Source organism: Ambystoma mexicanum, chromosome 1p (genome assembly GCF_040938575.1).
Source record: "Ambystoma mexicanum isolate Mex_15411 chromosome 1p, UKY_AmexF1_1, whole genome shotgun sequence".
Lineage (NCBI taxonomy): Eukaryota > Metazoa > Chordata > Amphibia > Caudata > Ambystomatidae > Ambystoma > Ambystoma mexicanum.
Genome location: NC_090921.1, coordinates 1,324,201,677 through 1,324,223,301, shown reverse-complemented (window position 1 = coordinate 1,324,223,301; position 21,625 = coordinate 1,324,201,677). Strand labels below are relative to the sequence as shown.

Genomic DNA, 21,625 nt, shown 5'->3' with positions numbered 1-21,625 from the left:
GATAACTAGATTACTCAAAACAAATGGACGTGAGTGGGTTTCACTCTAGTAAACACCTTGGCACTGGGATTTCTTTTCCAGGGTCACCAGACACCCGTTTGAAGAAGACAATCCTGCAATGTGAAAAGGTTCATTAGAATTCAGCCTCACAGTAAGGTAAAATGGCATTTTTTTAGATGTATATGACCCTACAAGCAGAAAAACAGTGGCATGATTTCAAGTATTCTTCCCATTGTCTATTGAATCATAGATACTTACTTGAGCAAGATCCTGAAAGACACCTAATACCAGGATACAACATCCAAATCTGATTGAGGACAGATGTATTGATAATGAGAGATAGGTCACCACAGGTACGGATATCGGAGTTCTTAAAAACCGCCTCACCTGTCTTGATACAGCACTTTTGAGACTGATGATGCCCCACCTGTCCTTTTAACCCCATAGGGCCTGGAAAGTGATCCAATATGCCCATCTGGAAACCCAAAGATTTCCTCAAGACATCCTTGAAAAGGAGCACTGTAAAGAAATTACAGATCTTGCGCAGAATACAGGAAGATTACATCTGTCCTGAAGAAAGCAGCAATTAATTAGCACCGCTGAAACTGGTTCACTTTCATTAAGCAGTCTTGGGCTGATGACCCTGACTCCAAGACCCACTATTCATGTGATAAAAGGGCTTCAATAAACAGATAAATGTAAAGAGCGCATCTAAGTGATCCACTTAACAACTACAAAAGGGACACCTATAGTTTTAAGCTGTGTTTCGACCACTTGGTCGAAATGATATTTTTTACTGATAAGATACACACATTGGAGGCGGGAACATTAAAGCCAAAACCGATGACCAATGGATGTGCACGTTACCTTTTTAGCATAGGAAAGTAGTGAGAGAGGAAAGGGAAATGACCTCTACATTTCTTTTGTAGTCGCCACAGCAACGAACTCTAGGACGCATGTGACAGCTCCATATGTAGAACATTGACACAGGGCAAATAAGCTATTGCAAAGGGACTTAGACATAGGAATAACTCCCCGCAAACTAAAAAACTACTGTCAATTATGTGTTATGAATATTTGGGTATAGACAGGAGGTGACAGCCCTTTGACTCTATTTGTATCTATTTAAATAGCAGGAAAGCCAGCTGCATTTCAGGGCCTTATGGAACGGTATGGTCGCTCCACTCTCAAGGATGACCCCCAGCTCTCCACCATAGAATCTCTGTCAGCATTTAGGCCTTCCCAGCAATAGAGAGCTCCATCCAGATACAATCTCAGCGTGGCCGAGGCAGATCTGGTACCCAGACCTTCTCAGCATGACAGCGTCCCCTCCAGTCAAGCTGCCAGTGGTAGCAGATCTTCCGCCAGGGAAGGAGGTGCAATTCTGCACCACAACCCAGAATCGCTCAACCTGAAGGCCTGGCTCCTGCAGCATTAGAATTCGGAGGGTTGTGATCTTCCAGCGGACTGCAAGGAGGAACTCGCCAAGGCCAGGGCGTCCTCTGCTTTGAAATGCTACAGACTTAAATGGAAGGGATTCGCAATTTGGTGCCTTTCCCAGAAGATCGACCCTCTCAGGGTCACGGCCCCTCAAGTACTTCCATATTTGCTGTTGTTGGCTAAATCGGGGCTGACGCACACCACCTCCAAGGTTCATCTGGCGGCTATCTCCCGCTACACCAGATCCCCAGGACGACCCTCCTTGTTGTTGCACCGGCTAGTCAAGGAATTCATCAAGTCTCAGTGTTATTTGAGCCTTCGGCAAGTGGACTTCTGTAATATTGCACACTGGCCTTGAAATTGGTCAAGATTTAGACCGGCGTTGGCTCTCAATTTGCAAAACAATGCATTGGCTTTATCAAATTAATATCCCCATTTCACTGGAGCCCCAGGTGAGCATTGCGCACTTGGAATAAGACCCTGTTGTGCCGCTCCGACCAGTTTGGCCCACTTAGAAGCCCCTACCCAGGCCGCACTCCATGCTTGCTCCCCGGACTTGCTGGTTCCTTCCACAGCCCTAATTCCCACCTCCCAGCACGCCCCCGGCCACCGATTTGCCTTCCTCCCCTCGTTGCATGGTGTATCCACCATAGGAAGCAGCTGATCTTCCCATTTCACCAGAGTCCGAGGTGAGCATTGCGCACTTGGAATAAGACCCTCTTGTGCCTCTCCGACCAGTTTGGCCCACTTAGAAGCCCCCACCCAGGCCCCACTCCACGATTGCTCCCCGGACATGCTGGTTCCTTCCACGGCCCTAATTCCAGCTTCCGACCACTGACTGGCCTCCCTCCCCTCGTTGCACGGTGTACACACCATAGGAAGCAGCTGATCTTCCCATTTCACTGACGCCCCAGGTGAGCATTGCACACTTGGAATAAGACACTCTTGTGCCTCCCAGACCAGTTTGGCTCACTTAGAAGCCCCCACTCAGGCCCCACTCTACGCTTGCTCCCCGGACTTGCTGGTTCCTTCCACTGCCCTAATTCCCGCCTCCCAGCCTGCCCCCGACCAGTGATTGGCGGTCTAGATCCTTTTACTACCCTACCCAGGGCATCCCTCTGCCCGTGCAGCCCTTGCGGCTAAGGACCCTGAGGCAAAGGGCGGCTCCAACTGAAGCGGCACCGGAGAGTGTCTGCAGGTGTTAGCAGTGGAAGCCAGTGGCCAGCCGTCAACCAGCAACGACTAGGACTAGTACGGTAGGAGTGGCCTGGGGGAGTAGAGCAATTACTCTGCCCTAGAAACCCAGCCATTTACCATGCTTACCTACACCTGTACAATACTGTGACTACATGCCTCTGCCCCCCTCTCTCCCACTTTACAGGACTCTCAAATATAACTGTGTTTAGATTTATACTCAAACTGCATTGGTAGGTGTAGGCCTCTCACCCACTATACAGGACTCTCAAATCTAGCTGTGTTCAGTCTTGTACTCAATTTGCTTTGTCAGGTGTAGGCCTCTCTCCCACTATACAGGACTCTCAAAACTAGCTTTGTCTAGTCTTGCACACAAACTGCATTGCTAGTTAGCTATGTTTAGTCTGATTATCATACGCTGATACCAGCTACAGTAGGTAACCTAGGCCCATCGCTACAGGACGCTCAATTCTAGACCCAGAAAAATAAGCAATTCTCTCCACCTACAGTACGCATTGCTCACACCACTAACGTGGACACAGGCCACAGACACGGCCAAACATCCATGCACGATAGAACACGTCTACGGCTAAGCACATCCGGCCTAGTTCAAACATAGCCGTCCAGACTGAAACACCTGACGTACCACAACACCTCTGCCACTAGCATTCAGCGACCACCACCCGGTATAGCTGGCCTTACATAGACTCGCTCAACAACAGCAATCTATCTCCGACCTCAAGAGCACCCACCCACGTGTCTGACCTCAACTGGGCTGCTTAGTCGAGCCTTGCCAGACACCAAAGTCTTAGAATGGCAAACATGCACATACGCATCTAAACTAATCCCCTAGAATATCTAACCACATCGACTACGGTCACCAAAGGTGTTCAACCAAGGAAAAAGCACATTGAGGCCACATAAGTGGGGAAAGAGCGCTATGTAAATAACAAAATACAATACAATACAATACAATCTCTTCAGGTGTTTCCTGGCAGCTGTCAGATGGTAATTTTCAGCAGCTCTCTCAGGATGGTAGTTTTTTCAGCTGTCTCACACTGATAATTTTAGGAGCTCCTTTCTTTCCTAATAGTGCATCCTGTCACGGTTTATTAGATGGTCACTCTCAAATCAGGGAGTTCCTTTCCCCCAATCAAGGTGTCGCACAATAAAGCACTTAGCAGATTCAAATTTGGTTAGGCCTCCAACCTGTATAATACCATTCACCTGATACCCACTGTATCACCAATATGCTAGGAACCAGGCCGGTATGTAGAAATAATAGTGTATATTTATTTACATTTCTCAATGAATAATAAATGCCAATAACACCAGCCGCCAACTCCTTGGCGCAACACAATAATCAAAAATGCAAAATACTTGCACTAATTGACTGACATGTATTTCTTAATAGACTTTCAGTTACCACAACAAACACAGGTTGAATTTTATGTCAAAATACCCATAGGATTTCTTTGCACATTAACAGAGAGGAAACTTTAAAAATACACAGTGATTGCTTGGTTTATCACAATGCTCTTTTCTCCCAGCAATTCCCCACCCGAAGGCATCAGTTATATATAACCCATTGGTTTAAAGGCAACGTACAGGGAGTGGGAATATAATGGGAATTTCGTTTGGGGTTTTTATTTGAAAGGCATGGTTTTGGAAATTATCTCAGTGGGAAAACCGTTTGGGGAACACACATTCAAATGAAATGCACTGCTTTGGGGTTCTGATTTGGGAATAAATGGGAACATTAATTTAGCAACACACATTTCAATGAAAACAGGGCTTTGGGATTCTTGTTTGGCATTAGAGGGAATATTTGTTTTGCACACACTACATTCACTTGAAAGGCAGCCTTTTAGGGATTCTTATTTTGGGATTAAGGACACCCCTTTTATCTAAGGAAGTCAAGGGTTACAGGAAAATAGGGTCACCCAATTACTTTATTGACTATTATTGCTGTATAACGCTGGGCATGAAATTTGTTAGTTTCGAATGTTAACACAAATCCTCCCGTGATCTTTTCTATATGGGAATTAATTGAATTAACTTTAATTAAATGTGCTAAGGATCTACACAGTTTCACCCCATCAACCACAATTTAATGGAAATGAGTAAGGCAGTTAGTTCCCAACACAATGCATAGCTTTGGGGATATATCTACTTACATAGGAGATCTCTATTCTCAGCTCAGGTCAACCAGATTTCAGACCCTCCTTTGGGAATAGGTAGGCAGCTCACACCTCTGGTATCTATTCACAGTAAGGTCCCTCCAGCCAAAGACCTCTCTCAGATAGGGCTCGCAGCTTCCACACAGAAGACCCCAGCAAGTGTCCCAGGGTCTCCTGTTTGTCTGCTCTTCCGGGACATTAACCTTCCCTCTTCTTTTTTTTTCCTTCTCCCCCTGTTGTCAGTCTTAGCTTATCTGTCTGCTCTCTTCTTTTTGTCGTTCTGCCCCTCTTTAGATTGAAAATTGATATCATATAGTGCTGATGACACATATACATTATGCATAATCCCATACTATGGATTGGACATCTCTCTTTCTGACATGATGCCTACCCCCGGGGACCTAGACCAAGTCCAGCAACCCCGGAAGCAGGCATCAAGTTACCCCAAGCATGCCCAACAACCTCCGCTAGGGGCTATTTGGGTGCAGTCCTGGCGCCTATGGCGCCAGGCTCATATGGAGAGTCAGTCTTGGCGCCATAGGTACCAGGCTCATAGATTAAAACTTACCTGATGCAGACCATGCTGCAAACTTACCTGATGCAGACCATGCTGCAAGAGCTCTAAGCCAAACGAGGCTTGGAAGGGACTATTTTACCTAGGGACTATTTTTTTACTCGGGTGGGGCTGGGGAGGAATACTTACCTGGGACTACTTTGGAGCCCATTTAAACCACCCCCGAAGAGCAGCACACGCTTCGCGTTATTCTGCATCCAGCAGCGTAACGCTCACCGTGCCTGCAAGTCTGCATCCAGTCTTCTGCCAGGCCCGCCTCGAGTTTGGAGCTCCTAGAAAAAGGGAGAAAGAAGGAGAAAAGGTTAGAACAAGAGCAATACCTTTGATCCTTACCTGAATTCCATATTCATCGCACCTTCGAGCTGGAAGAAAGAAGTTATTGTATGCGCGTCGCCTCGCCTGCTGCAGCGCCGCGCTGAACTCACCGGCCTTCGCAGCATCTTCAAATTTCACCGCATCCTCCTGCATATTCCCGCCGCACTCCGGCACCTAAGGGGAAGACAAGAACAGCAAGGTGAGCCAAGGGAATACACAGAGGAATACCCCCCATAGACTTACGTGATTTTACCACCGGGGGTACTATTCTTCTTCACGGGTCGGCGCAGCGTCCACTGCATCCTAGCCGAACCTCGGCCCCTAAGGGGAAACAAAAGGACAGCAAGGTGAAACAAGGGGCTAACAAGGGGAACCCTCCTCACCACAAAAGACTTACCTGATTTTACCGCCGGAGGCATTATTCCCCGAGACGTCATACTTTCTCTCAGCGCCTGAATATGGGAGAAAGCAACAGGTTACATATGGACATTATTTTATCGAACTGTGTTGGATAATAACAATCCTTACCAGAACATTACCGGTTGCCACGAGGAACTCTTCAGTAGGGTCAAGCTGCAACCTGCAAGGAATCGGACAAGAGTGAAAGTCAGACATTTGAACTCTTACGAACTACAATTTACGGCGTGTTGCCGGGAATATCGGAGTCAATATTGTCCTGGAACTCACCAATTCCTTCGAGCCAGTGAAGCAACTGGTTATCTACGCGCCCCTGCGCTCAATGCAGGATGGAGAGCTCATCTTTTCAAATCATCAGGTGAGACTATAAGAGGCGACATTCAAGGTGATCAGTGGGGAGAACAGCGGGGTGGAGGGATTTACGCTCAACTCCACGGGTGGTTATTTCCCTTTCTCCATTTACAGAAGAATATTCTTACGGGCCAAGCAAACGAAGCTAGGTGGGCCAGTCCATTACGCCATCTCGGCCCTACGCGTCACATTGGTGGAGACCGCAGCAGTCCAGTCCAGATCGACACATCTGTGGGAGCAAGGTGAATGTAAAAGAACGCAAAGCCTACCTACAAATTCCCTCCCGGGCGTTATGGATACCTCAGAGACTGACCAATTGGCCCAATTACTAGGGGAACTGAGGGCCGAAGTGCATTCCGCCCGTCAAGAAACCAATGCCCTTAGGAGGGAACTGATTTTGTCAAAGGAGCGAACTGATGACCTTGCTAGGCAACTATTGCAAAGCCAGGCTGGACAAGCACCCCTACCTGGTTCCGGGGGAAATCCAGCTCCTGTGTTATCGAGTAACCCAGTGCAAATAAACCTACCTGGAAATATTCCATTAGCTCCACCCGAAAGCTTTGCTGGAGATCCCAAAAGGTTCGCCGTGTTTATGAACCAATGCCGCTTGCACTTTTTATGCAGACCTGGAGCCTTCCCAAACGATCAAGCCAAGGTAGCCTTGGTATTGTCATATCTCAGCGGCATTGCAGCTGATTGGTCAATTCCACTAGTTACTCAGGATGACCCAATTCTTCGGGATTTTCGGGGGCTTTCAAACAAGCATGGAAAGACTATTTGCCCGGCACTCCCAAGAACAGGCCCCAGATAACAAACATTTGTCCCTACTGCAGGGTAACCAGGACCTTCTATCTTACATCGTGACCTTTAATAGGTTGATAGTGGAAACTGGATGGCCTGAGGTAAAACAAATCATGTTATTTCATCGAGGGCTTCGAGGAGAACTCAAGGATGTCTTGGCTCAAGTCGTGAACCCACCTCAAGACTGTGCTGAATATATAGACTTAGTGGTCCAGTTAGATCACAGACTTCAGAACAGAAAGGCTGATCGAGCCAAGTTTGAGAACAGGGTGTTGGTCAAAACCCACGCTAACCCCAAAGGAGCAGAGGCTTCAGAACCCATGCAAATCGGAGGGATTAAAGGACCCTTAACCCAGAAGGAAAGAGAAAGGAGACGGCACATGCAATTGTGTCTATATTGTGGTACTTCTGGGCATTTTCTACGGGATTGCCCTATAAAACCACTGAAGAAGGTGGTAGGAGCTGCTGATAAAAGCCATATGGAGTCAGACTCGGGAAACGACCACGCCCGACAAGCGTAGAGGTCCGCTTGCCGAGCTTGAAGAAGGATACTCAGACCTCGCATTTCATCATACCAATGGTCCTCGTAGATCCAGGGCAGCCATCGTGTATGCACGCAGTAAGGGCATACATTGATAGCGGGGCCATAGGAAACTATGTGGACTACGAATTGGCTTCCAGGATGAATCTGCCTCTCTGCCAAAAAACCACCTCAGATGTCATCACCACAGTTGATGGAACTGAAATTGCCTCTGGGCCTGTAACTCATTCCAGCGCAGAGATGACATTATTGGGTCCGGATGGGCATCGAGAGGCTATTGTGTTTGATCTAATCAAGGCCCCACAGTTCCAAATAATGCTGGGGATACCTTAGTTGGAAACACATAATCCTTGAATTGATTGGCGAGATAAGAGAATAACCTTCCCGGATTGTATGCAAACCTGTTACCCAAAAAGAAATCTGATCGCAGGCCTGGCTACAGTAACCACAGCAGTCATGCAACTACCTCCTGAATACCAAGAATTCTAGGATGTCTTCCAAAAAGAACAGGCAAACACCTTACCTCCTCACAGATCATACAATTGCCAAATCGATCTCATACCCGGTGCACAACCCCCTTGTAGCAGGATCTATGCCCTTACGGAACCTGAGAACCTTCAACTACGACAATACTTAGACCAGTACCTTGTCAATGGCTTTATTCGCCCATCTAAGTCCCCTGCACCTTCAGCTTTGTTCTTCGTGCCCAAAAAGGAAGGTGACCTCAGAACATGCATAGACTACCGCGCATTGAACCAGATAACTGTTAAGAACCGATATCCATTGCCTCTGATCCCTGAACTACTAGACCAAGTGAAGGACGCTTGCATGTACACTAAATTAGATCTCTGGGGGGCATACCATCTGGTACGTGTAAAAGAGGGCGACGAATGGAAGACTGCTTTCCGCACTAAGTATGGGTTATTCGAATACCAGGTGATGCCTTTCGGGTTTTGCAATGCACCTGCAGCCTTCCAATACTTCATGAACGATGTCCTTCGTGAACTCATTGACGTTTGTGTTGTCGTATATATCGATGATATTCTAGTATACGCCTCTTCAGAATCTGACCATGTGAAGCACGTCCGAGCAGTCCTTGAGAAATTGCGCCAGCACAAACTATATGCAAAACTGGAAAAATGCGTTTTTCATGCCACAGAAGTTGAATTCCTTGGGTTTATCCTGACCCCAAAGGGAGTCCGAATGGACTCACGAAAGGTGGACGCAATCCTTAAGTGGCCATCACCAAGTCCAGTTAAAGGAGTACAAAGTATGCTCGGCTTTGCCAATTTCTACCGCAGATTCATCCCAGATTTTTCACATGTACATCCCATCACAGCACTCTTGTGAAAAAATAAACGCTTTATGTGGACTGAAGAAGCTGAAAATGCCTTCCAAGAGCTGAAAGCGAAATTCACGTCTGCACCTGTATTAAGGCACCCGTGCCCTGAACTTCCATACATAGTGGAAACTGATGTATCCAGTCTAGCCATGGGAGCTGTCCTGTCTCAAAGGGACCCTGAAACTGGCCAGCTTCACCCAGTAGCGTTTTGGTCCAGAAAGTTCTTGGCACCTGAGTTAAACTATGCGGTTACAGATGAGTTATTAGCCATTAAATCCGCCTTCAAGGCTTGGCGGCACTATCTTCTCGGTGCCAGGCATACCATTACTGTGATCACCGATCATCGGAGCTTACAGTATTTAAAGACAGCCAAGGCCCAATCGTCACGTCAACTCCGATGGGGATTGTTCTTTGCCGAGTTTGATTTCGTGATAACCTATCGACCAGGTTGTAAGAATGGTAAAGCAGACGCCTTATCCCGAATAGGGATGGGAGAGGCAGAAGTGAACCCTGAACCAGCACCTATAATTCCAGAACAAAGGATTCTTGGCATGACTACTCTACAGACTCTAGAGGACATTCAGGTAAAGATCCAGCAACTCTTTGATTCTACAGCCTTGCAGGACTGGGTAAAGAAAGGCCTGGACTACTCTGTCACCAATGATCTGCCTTATTACCAAGGACGGCTATTTCTGCCACACAAGGAACTACAAGAGCTAGTCATTTCCCGTTATCATGATACCCTAATGGAGGGGCACCCAGGTATTGCAAAAACTGAAGCTAAATTAAAAGACAATTCTGGTGGCCCACCTGGCGAAAGGATATTAAATCATTTGTGATGTCTTGTGGCATTTGCGCCCAAAACAAAAGTCAAAAGAAAAAACCAGCTGGACTCTTACAACCTTTAGACATTCCGCCTACACCATGGCACACCTTATCGTTAGACTTTATTACTGATCTACCCCCATGCAATGGATTTAACACCATTCTAGTTATTGTGGATCTTTTTTCCAAGATGGCCCACTTTATTCCTTTAAAGGGATTACCTTCTGCTTCAATCCTGGCCAAGGAGTTCCTCGAAAACATTGTTCGCATACACAGATTTCCGTCCGTATTGGTCTCTGACCGGGGCAGTCAATTCATTTCACATTTTTGGAAAAAATGCTGTCAATTGACTCAGATCGATGTGAGGTTATCGACCAGTCACCACCCCCAGACCGATGGTCAAACGGAGAGGACCAACCAGACTCTCGAACAATACCTGCGTTGTACATTACATCAGACGGAGAGTAATTGGAAAGACATTCTTTGGATCGCCGAATATGCATACAATAATTCAGTACACTCTGGAACTGGACAAAGCCCCTTTTATACCTTATATGGGCACCATCCTCGAACCTCAGACCTTGACTCACCCCAACACTTAGAAATGCCCGCAGTGGACCATCTGCACGCTACGATTACACAAGCCTTTAAGGAAGCAACTACACATTTAAAACAGGCGAAAGAAAAATACAAGAAAGATGCTGATCGGCATAGAAGTGATTCTCAACAATACCAAATAGGGGACCAAGTATGGTTATCCACAAAACATATACCTCTAAAGGGAACACGGACCTTTAACCCCAGATATTTTGGACCTTGCTCTATTAAGGCCATTATCAACCCGGTGGCTGTCAAGTTGGACTTACCTGCTAATATGCAAATTCATCCCATCTTTCATGTGTCACTTTTGTAGCCAGTACAATCAGGGACAAGATTAACCAAGCCACCAGACCCCATCCTTGTAGACGGAGAACCCAAATTTGAAGTTAAGAACATCCTGGACTCCAAGCTGATAAAGTCAAAACTTTTTTATTTAATCGACTGGAAAGGTTACGGACCACAGGAAAGGTCATGGGAACCTAGTGACCATGTTCATGCACCCCGATTGGTGAAAAAATTCCACTGAAATTTCCCAGACAAACCGAAACCACAGGGAAGAACGACTTTAGGAGGGGCCTTGGGGGGGAGTGCTGTCATGATGCCTACCTCCGGGGACCCAGACCAAGTCCAGCAACCCCGGAAGCAGGCATCAAGTTACCCCAAGCAAGCCCAACAACCCCCTACTAGGGGCTATTTGGGTGCAGTCCTGTCGCCTATGGCGCCATGCTCATATGGAGAGTCAATCCTGGTGCCATAGGCGCCAGGCTCATAGATTAAAACTTACCTGATGCAGACCATGCTGCAAACTTACCTGATGCAGACCATGCTGCAAGAGCTCCAAGCCAAACGAGGCTTGGAAGGGACTATTTTACCTAGGGACTATTTTTTTACTCGGGTGGGGCTGGGGAGGAATACTTACCTGGGACTACTTTGGAGGCTATTTAAACCACACCCAAAGAGCAGCACACGCTTCGCGTTATTCTGCATCCAGCAGCGTAACGCTCACCGTGCCTGCAAGTCTGCATCCAGTCTTCTGCCACGCCCGCCTCGAGTTTGGAGCTCCTAGAAAAAGGGAGAAAGGAGGAGAAAAGGTTAGAACATGAGCAATACCTTTGATCCTTACCTGAATTCCCAATCCATCGCGCCTTCGAGCTGGAAGAAAGAAGTTATTTTATGCGCGTCGCCTCGCCTGCTGCAGCGCCGCGCTGAACTCACCGGCCTTCGCAGCATCTTCACATTTCACTGCATCCTCCTGCATGTTCCCGCCGCACTGCGGCACCTAAGGAGAAGACAAGAACAGCAAGGTGAGCCAAGGGAATACACAGAGGAATACCCCCCATAGACTTACCTGATTTTACCACCGGGGGTACTATTCTTCTTCACAGGTCGGCGCAGCTTCCACTGCATACTAGCCGAACTCCGGCCCCTAAGGCTAAACAAAAGGACAGCAAGGTGAAACAAGGGACTAAAAAGGGGAACCCTCCTCACCACAAAAGACTTACCTGATTTTACCGCCGGAGGCATTATTCCCCGAGACTTCAAACTTTCTCTCAGCACCTGAATAAGGGAGAAAGCAACAGGTTACATATGGACATTATTTTATCGAACTGTGTTGGATAATACAAATCCTTACCAGAACATTACCGGTTGCCACGAGGAACTCTTCAGTAGGGTCAAGCTGCAACCTGCAAGGAATCGGACAAGAGTGAAAGTCAGGCATTTGAACTCTTATGAACTACATACTTACGGCGTCTTGCCGGGAATATCGGACTCAATATTGTCCTGGAACTCACCAATTCCTTCAAGCCAGTGAAGCAACTGGTTATCTACGCACCCCTGCGCTCAATGCAGGATGGAGACCTCATCTTTTCAAATCATCAGGTGAGACTATAAGAGGGGACATCCAAGGTGATCAGTGGGGAGAGCAGTGGGGTGGGGGGATTTACACTCAACTCCACGGGTGGTTAATTCCCTTTCTCCATTTGCAGAAGAATATTCCTACGGGCCAAGAAAACGAAGCTAGGTGGGCCAGTCCAGTCCATCATCTCGGCCCTACGTGTCACATTGGTGGAGACCGCAGCAGTCCAGTCCAGATCGATGCCTCTAAGGGAGCCAGGTGAGTGTAACACTTTCTCCCCTCCTCACTAATCCGCCCACTGCCAGCCGATAAAACAAGGAGTTAGAAGGTCTGGATTATGAACAATAATCGGAGGAGAAAAGGCATCATTTCAAAACGACCTGTTTATACATTTTTGAATTCTACAATTTATGATGAATCGGGAGACACTAGTTTTATCGCGGCACGACCTTCCTAGCAGGAGCTGTGATTTTTCCTGGTTTATTCATGAGCTGAAATCATTATAAATGTCAAACTTTACAAAACACACATTAATGTTTCTTTCTATCAGCTCACCAACTTTCAAGTTCCTCTGAATTATGAGAAGGCCAGGATCATGGTTTCCTTTCTAACTCAAATTCTATACATCACATACAGAGAACTGAAGGGCTTCTTATGACCTTCGAAATGAGTCTGGAATGAACCCATCATGAGGTACAGTTCTCCTTTTCGGAATGAAACAGCATCCCAAGTTATCTCAATGGCAATACATTCATATGGAAAGTCATAGTTTCATATTTCCTCAGAAACATCTGACCTAAACTTATCAGTAGTGCCCGTTTCTACACATTGTTAGAAGATCCATTGGTGGCTCTGAGAGGCAATTTATTGGGGTCAAGAAAGACCTGAAAGGTAATTTCTGTTAGCAGCCTTAGCTGAAGCTTCCACAATTTTGATCTAACTTTTTGTGTTGCTTTGCATTTTAACCTGAAAACCAGACCTCTTTTCGTGGTGGGCCCAGCACAAAGTTCTTGAGGTCAACGTTTCAGAGGCACAAACATTTCAGTTCAGTGGGAAAAATAAGCTGCATCCATAATTCAGAAAGGATAGCATTTTAAATCGAAACGATGTGCTTAACATGTAACATTTTGCATTGCATCTGGCCGGCTGTCCATGAATAAAGTAATTCTTTAATACCCTAGTTGAAAAGATATGAGTCTCACTTTCAGTATTATTCACACATAGGCCAGAGTTAACATAGGAAACAAGTGTTCATTTCTACAAATAGGCCTATCATTTTAAATTATGTCATTGTGAATGTTGAAAAGTATGTCTTTTTTTGTATTTGTGACAAATGCAAAGTGCTTGACTTCACTGTAGATTTCTGGATCACAGTCTTGTGATGCATTGAAGCCAATGTAACATGCTGCTGTCTCTTTAAGCAGAATTGAAGCTTTTCATATTTTATTAAAACAGCATTTTCCTTTTCCCATGCATTGGGCACAGCCAGCAGTTTTAAGTTCTCAGGCACATTTTCCTTCACTTGAGTGCCTGTTCATTTCAGTAAAGTTGAGAGAGGTCCATTTTTGTTTATTATCTAGGCCTTATGTTGGAAAACAATGTTTTGCACCGGCTTGCATATTCCAATGGGTCTCAATATCAGTCAGCTTCATTCTCACAATAGGGCCTTGCATGGCATCTCAGGGTCTGTCACTCTGGGGCTGATTTTGCACCCCCACAATCCACTTTATATAGCAGCGATGACACCATCAAGTATCCTGCAAGAGTTCTCGCAAATACGATTGGACAGCTACCCTTCTCTCCTTCTCCTCCCAAATCCAGCCTCCCTCTTAGGATTAGTTTAGGAGTGTGGAGCAGACATATGCCAATTCCCATTTGCAATCCCCTTTGTTTTCATGTCAAATTTTGGGAAAAATCTAGTTATGTGTCAAAACTTTGTGATTTACTAGTAACTGCCACAATATATATATTTTCTGATTCAGCTAATAAGGGGGAAACAAATAAAATGACAGCCAGGTCCGCACCATTTTGCACACCCATTTGGCAATTTTCTGTCATTTTTACAAAAAGCATAATCATTAGGAACATGCAATTTATTATCCGTATTCCTCATGTTATTCTCCACCAGTTTGCCAATTCTCAAATTTGGAACATTTTCAGATCACCCAGAAACCCATTTTAGATGGCCATTTCAGGCGGCCCATTTTAGATGGCTTTCTGGGGCCTGCGTCCAAAATACCTTCAGCTAGTCCTCTGTTAATACCTCCCCTCTTAAGCTCTTCATTCCTCTACCTTTAACTCCCTCGGGGTCAGTCGTTTTTCAAAGACATGAGCTGGGGGTAGATCTCTGTCTTTGGCTGGGGCCTCCCTCTGGAATAGCCTCCCTGCCACTCTAAAATATGAGGAGAACCATCTCCGGTTCCAGTAGCACCTCACGACCTTCCTCTTTGCTTCTGCCTTCTCTCCCCTGCTGATCTACTCTCTCTTGGCAATGTGCACCTGGCCACCCTCTGTCCCCTGGGCCCAGGTACCTGCTCACCCTCCTGCACTGCCACCTGGCCACCCCTTGAAATGGGGACTGTATCTTTACCCATACAACTCCCCACCACCCCCATTTTCTTCCTTTTCTGCACTTATTCAGACCTGCCCAGTCCCCCCATTTTCTTGCTTTTCTGCACTTATTCAGACCTACCCAGTCTGCTGCCGTAAACAATGCACTTGTCACTTTCTGGCTGCACTTCCACTGTTTATTGCTTCTATTATCTATTTATTTGTATTTATTATTATTTATCTGTTCTCCTCTGCTCCGCACTCTCCTCTCTCCCCCTCCTTCCATGCTCTTGCTCCCCTTTCCCTTTCACTTGCACGTTCTCAATGTCACTGGGCCTAGTAAGATCGTTGATTTGTTCTCGCTTGTTCCCGCTCTGAAACACTTGTGTATGAGTGCGATAAAAATAAAATATCATATCGTATATCATTACTCTTCAATTTATTTAATGTGATTTCGTTTAAGTAAATTAAACTTTACACATATCAAAAAACAAACATACACAATGAATAAAACAGAATAAAAATAGAGTACACAATATCGATATATATACATCCTCACATGATTACACAGTTATCAAGATAAAATACCTTCATATATCAACCACAGGAAATGTTAAAAAGAAGAAGTGAATATTGCCTGTAAAAAGTTATGCTGATACTCAATTCAGGTTAACCTCAGTCAAAGTTATTATAGTTATTTTTGATCACACTTTTTAGCAGAGGGCCCAATTTAGATTCAATCCTTGTCCATATGTTGTATGAAGCCACTAATAAGCTCATATTCCCAGAGTTTATGCAATATTGCCAAAAAGATTGGTCACCAATGGTTCCTAAATTATGTACATATCTGGCTAACATTGCCTGATGGATTTGGCCATGACATGGCATTTAGTTAATAAATGTCTTGCAGTCTCAGGAGTTTCTACTTGTCTGCAGAATCGACAAATTTGATCTTCTATCGGTATTTATGCTTTACATCCCAAGTTCATCCTAGTGGGGAGTTGTTCCAGTCTTAGCAAGATGATGAATCGCCTGAGTCTAATTGCTGGGCAGAGAATTATAACCAGAACGGACAAAATTATCCACCTACGGGAGGAAGTAAAAAGGTTGCATTTAAAAACACATCCTTCAGCTCAAGTGATGGCAGTCTGAATGGTGATTCATACCCCAATCGAGGACGATCTAATAGACGCCCCCGTGGAAAACGGAATTACAGTGGCAGGAACATGCCAAACCGTGGTAACCAACAAAATAGGGGCAATATGCAACAACAACCTTTTTTAGAGAGAGGCCAGGACGAATGGGGCTTCGAACCACATTAGACACGAAGCATGCAAGCATTGTGGTAAATCTCTTAGATTATTCACCTACATCTACTGAGTACACAATGCTTGAAAAAGGAATGGGTTTCATTTCCACAAATTACCATGACAGATTTACCTTTCGCCAAGAGTTCACCCAGTTTATGCGCAAGATCCATTTGTTCAAACATTTCAAAGGAACAGAATACGAACCTGAGAACTCTGACTCAGGGCTACAGAACAAATCGGCGTTTTGTGTACCCACTTCACTGCAGAGCGCAGAGGCAAAGACCTACGAGAATTGCGTTTTACACGATTTGGGAATACTAGAACTTAACCTAACAAATCGGAATGCGTATAACAACACTAGTAAGAAAGAAGAAGAAGCAATGAAAAACCTCCTAAATAATGAACTGATAGTCATTCGCAAAGCAGATAAAGGGGGAGCAATTGTTCTACAGAATCGAGAAGACTACGTAATCAAGTGCAACAGACAACTCTTAGATCTCAGCTGCTATAAACCTCTAAATCAAGACCCGACGTCCACACTACAAAGTTTGATTAATAACAAAGTGGATAAAGCAGAGCAAAGAGGATGGATCACTAAAAAAGAGGCTGATTTCCTCAAAAAGGATAAACCGCGCATACCTCAATTTTATACACTTACCAAAATACATGAATCCATGACCAAACCGCCGGGCCATCCTATTGCTTCAGGGGTCAATTCTGTATTAGAACCCCTGTCTAAATTTGCAGACACCTTTCTCCAACCCATGGTTCGCAAAATGGCATCCTTTGTTCAGGACACTACACAAATAATAAAAGAAATGGAAGAATTATCTTTTGACCCTACCATTGAAATCTTACTAGGGTTAGATGTGGTAGCACTCTATACCAGCATTCCGCAGAGGACATCCATCGAAATGTTGGAAGAAAAACTTCTCTCTGATCATGAAGTTGGTTCTACACCTATTTCTTTCATCCTCTGGTGTGCGGAAATGAGTCTAGTTGAAAACTACTTCCACCTCAATGGCAAATGTTTCCAGCAAATACATGGCACGGCAATGGGAGCCACTCTAGCCCCGAGTGTAGCTAACCTTTACATGGAAGCCTTTGAAATTAACAAAATCATGAAAATAATAAATCCTTTTTTCAAATATATACGTATCTGACAAAGGTACATCGATGACATCTTTGTAATTTGGTCTGGCCCAAAAACAATCCTTGAAGTGTTTCTGGTGTGGATAAACAGCCAAGACAGACATCTGAAATTCACATCTAACTATAGTACCAGTGAGTCCTAGACATTACCATCACGGTAGACCCCATGAAGAACTGCATCTTTGTCAAACCCTACAATAAACCGACAGACAGAAATTCACTGCTGCATTATAGTAGCTCACATCCTAGACATGTAAGGGACAACCTCCCTTTGGGCCAATTCTTGAGGCTCAAAAGGAATAGTTCCAAAAAGGAGGATTTCAACAAAGAAGCTGTCAAGATGCAGAACAAGTTACACCAAAGAGGCTATCCGCATATGATCGTCAGGAAAGCTCTTAAAAGAGCTAACAACAACAATCCGGAGTCCCTATTGGAATACAAAGAACATTTTGTAACCAAGAAAGATCCCAAAATAATTTTCGTCAATATCTTCAGCAATATGTCTAATGACATCAAGAAGATAATTTTGATAAATTGGCCAATCCTGGAAAAAGGAGAGATACCGGTACCTAGACCTGTTGTTGCGTTCAAACGCAGCAACACTTGAGAGAACAAGTGACCAGGAACGATGTGTTGCTCAAACCTAAAACCACAACGAGCCTGTCCCAGTTATGGGGTCTCCCGAAAAATTGTGGGCCATTATCCATGTGGACAGTGTGTATATTGTAAATACACAACTAAGAGTACAGAGGTAGACATGGGGCTGAAATCTAAATGGCAACAAAAATCACATACCAATTGCAATTCCATCTTGGTAGTTTATGCCATCTGGTGCCCATGTGAAAAAATCTACATTGGCAAAACGGACCGGAAGGTGAAACTCCGTGTTGGCGAACATAAAAGCTGCCTACAAAATCAAATTAAAAACGCACCTATGGTCGAACACTGGATAGAATATCAACACACATTGGAAGACCTGAAATGGACAGTACTCTATGAATTGATTCCTAGTATGGACTATAACAGGGACAAAACGATCCTCCTAAAAAAAGAAGAACAACTTATTATTTTTTTTTTTTTAACCAACAGTTCCAGGACTGGCCTCAATGAGAAAGTGGATTGGAGTCTATCAATTGCTATTCAAACATCAAAACGAAATGTAATTGAACACTACTAAAATATTTGACTCACTAACATGGTGCGTGTTTGACAGCTCTTTCCCAATGGCGGTCGCCTCATAATTGCGCGAGTAACATGGATGATCATTGATCATGGAAATATATGAGGGACCTGTTATATTTGACTTACCAACATCGCGCGTGTTTGACAGCTTTCTTCCCAATGAGGCTCGCCTCATTATTGCGCGAGTAACACGGACGAACTTCGATTATGGAAACAAACAAGGGACTTGTTATATTCTTGCACTACTAACTATTAGTTAGTAGCTTGACGTATATTTCAACCACATGACACGTGATCGCTCTAATCACATGATACGCAAGACATTTGGAGACACGTCTATTCAGGTATATAAATCACGTGATTTATTGAACACTCCAGCATCGGCACTGTCAGCACGGATGGAGAGCCACTGGAGGAAACACACTACGCGGTAAGACTCAGAACCATGGGCATAAAATGCAGCTACATGTTAAATCTGTAGCCCTTTAAGCTAGCTGAATACGGACTTCCACTCATGTTAAATGGAGAACCGTAGCTAATGAGCTTTAACAGCTGCTCATTTCCTTCTGCTCGTTCGTGCACTGTGACTTAGATTTGACCCTCTCACTCTGTAACTCGAGTCTCGCTAAGTTTTGCTTAATGCAGGTGATTGCGAGATGAGGTTTTCCTTTATGCCTCAGGGGCAGCTAACCGCATCTTATGCCTTTATTGTTTACAGGCCAATAACCGGCACCCACAGCAATCTAGCAGCTATTTGTTAGCAAAGGAACGCCACAGGACATTTATCCTGAGTCTGGCCCACGAAACATGGATAAAGCTTTAACACTCTAAACACGATGGAAACAGACATTATATGTTTTCTTCCACTGCACAACCATGTTTGCATACGGAATGGTAAGCAGTATACTCCATCATTGAATGCTTCCATTTCTAATGTCTGCAGAACATACTGACAGAGATGTATTTCGTTTTTTGTTCTTCCTTGTCTCTCTGATGCAGAATAACCAACGTTGTTCTGTGTAACCCTAGACTGTAGCCACACGGAATCAAAGACGACCAACTTGGATGATCTTTCTTATATTCCCTTGTGAATTTCCATTTTTGATGTAAGTGATGATTCTCACTTCGAGCTTTAGCACCTTGATGCACAAATCTATCCTAAGGAGTTTCTGATTCACCTAGTCCTGTTCGAGCCAGCACATTTAGCAGTATCTTTGTATTTGTTGGTGACTCAATCTTTACTCCCATGAGTATTTTCATCCTTACTGAGAGTCACCATTTCTGTTTCTTTTTAGACCACTCAAAGTGATATATTTACCAGTACAGGCAGTTATATCATTTGTTGACAATTATTTATAAATTAGGTCGACCTTTGATGTTCATTCCTTCCTATTCACTAGAGAATTAATATACAGGGCATTACTCATTTTTACCCCGATCTGTTCCCTTTTCAGATATGGAGTCCCCCTCTTGCTGTTGAGTCTCAAACAATTCTTGGACCATTCACAGGACGAGAAGAGTTTGGACCATCAATTCACATGAATATTTGCTTAAAGCTATTGTATTTGTCATTGTGTTTTTTTTTATCTCCTGTTGACTCTGCAATAATCTGATTGTAGTTGTTATTAGGTGATTTGTACCCTCACCATTATCACTAGTGGGTTATTTTTGGTTTTGGTAGACGGCAGACTACCCCTGAAGAATTTCAGTTTACTCTGTTTACACACACGTTCAGAAAAAAACATGTTGGGAAAGTAATGAATGAATGAATGAGTATGTTTGAATTTGAATTAGAACGAATGTAGTGAGAGATTAGGTTGATTTTGGTGACATTTGCACAACACTACCCCGGAGTAATCTCAATCTTTATTCACTCCTGGTTTTCACATTGGTTTTTACTTTTATTGTTTGGTATCTGTGGTGATTATTCTATATTTTTTCTGTTTATTCTGCTGTTTCCCTCCAATTGTGAAGAGGTACATGTCATTTGCATTTGCACTTTATACCAGTTGTCTGGTTACTGAAGCTTTTAATGTTGACTATGAGCAAACTCAAAGTTTTTTAATGATGTTGAAAACTAATAAATGATATATATTTTTTGTAAACTCGTTTGGAATCTAATCAGTAACTGGTGATTAATGCTGCAAGCATTGGGACACCAATTGAAAAGGGATCAAACCAAGCCCCTTGGCACTGTTTTGTTTGTTGTTCTAGGCTTCGCCTGCAAAGTTTAGAGGATGTGCCAAAAAGAGGGCTCATAATCCTCTTACCTCCCCATAGGTGTTTGTTTGTAGAGATTTAGGTATGCCTGGGGCTTCATGAAGTCATAGGGCCTTATCACGACTTTGGCAGTAACCCTTAAATCTGGCGGTCGCGCTATTACCGCCGGATTTAAAGGCCTGCCAAATCAGTACTTCGGCAGATTTCGCCCCAGCTCTTGGCTGGGCGGAAAATCCACCGAAAATTCTCACTATTACAGCCGGCGGGAAATCCGCCGGCGGTAAGAGCGCACATTTTCCCCTTTGAGCCCAATGGGGAATGGGGCATTCCTGAATGGGCTCAGTGGGGAATGGGGAATTACATTACCGCCGAACTCGTGATCCGGGGAGTTTGGCGGTAGGGCGAATACCACCGGCGGTAATACCACTGGCGTTACCGCCAAAGTCGTGATCAGGCCCATAGTGTCTGTGGTGAACTAGTATCTCTTTAGCTTGCTCAGATGGGCATAGTTTTCAAGCCAGTCCCATAAGGCTACCCGCTTATGGAGCGCATTTTGCACTACACCACAATGCCTTCTGAAAGGACAGTTTTGCTCTGGCATAGCGAATTTCAGCTATGTATTCATCCACAGTTGAGCTCTTGATTAAGACATCAACTACATAGGCTAGGTTTCCCCTTTCGCCCAAGTCGGCATGGCCTTATGAATGAAGATGTTAAATTTGTTGCCAGAGTTTATGTATGGAAAGGGGGTTCAGGTCCACGTGTACTGCTGC

The 21,625-nt window shown here is 44.6% G+C and overlaps 1 long non-coding RNA gene across 1 annotated transcript; it reads left to right on the top strand.

Annotated features, from left to right (window-relative positions):
* Positions 1-19,438: 19,438 nt before the first annotated feature.
* On the top strand, positions 19,439-20,321 carry LOC138575839 (uncharacterized). The gene is made up of 3 exons (XR_011303957.1): positions 19,439-19,526; positions 19,632-19,738; positions 20,087-20,321. It is a non-coding gene; the product is annotated as an uncharacterized lncRNA (long non-coding RNA).
* Positions 20,322-21,625: the final 1,304 nt, after the last annotated feature.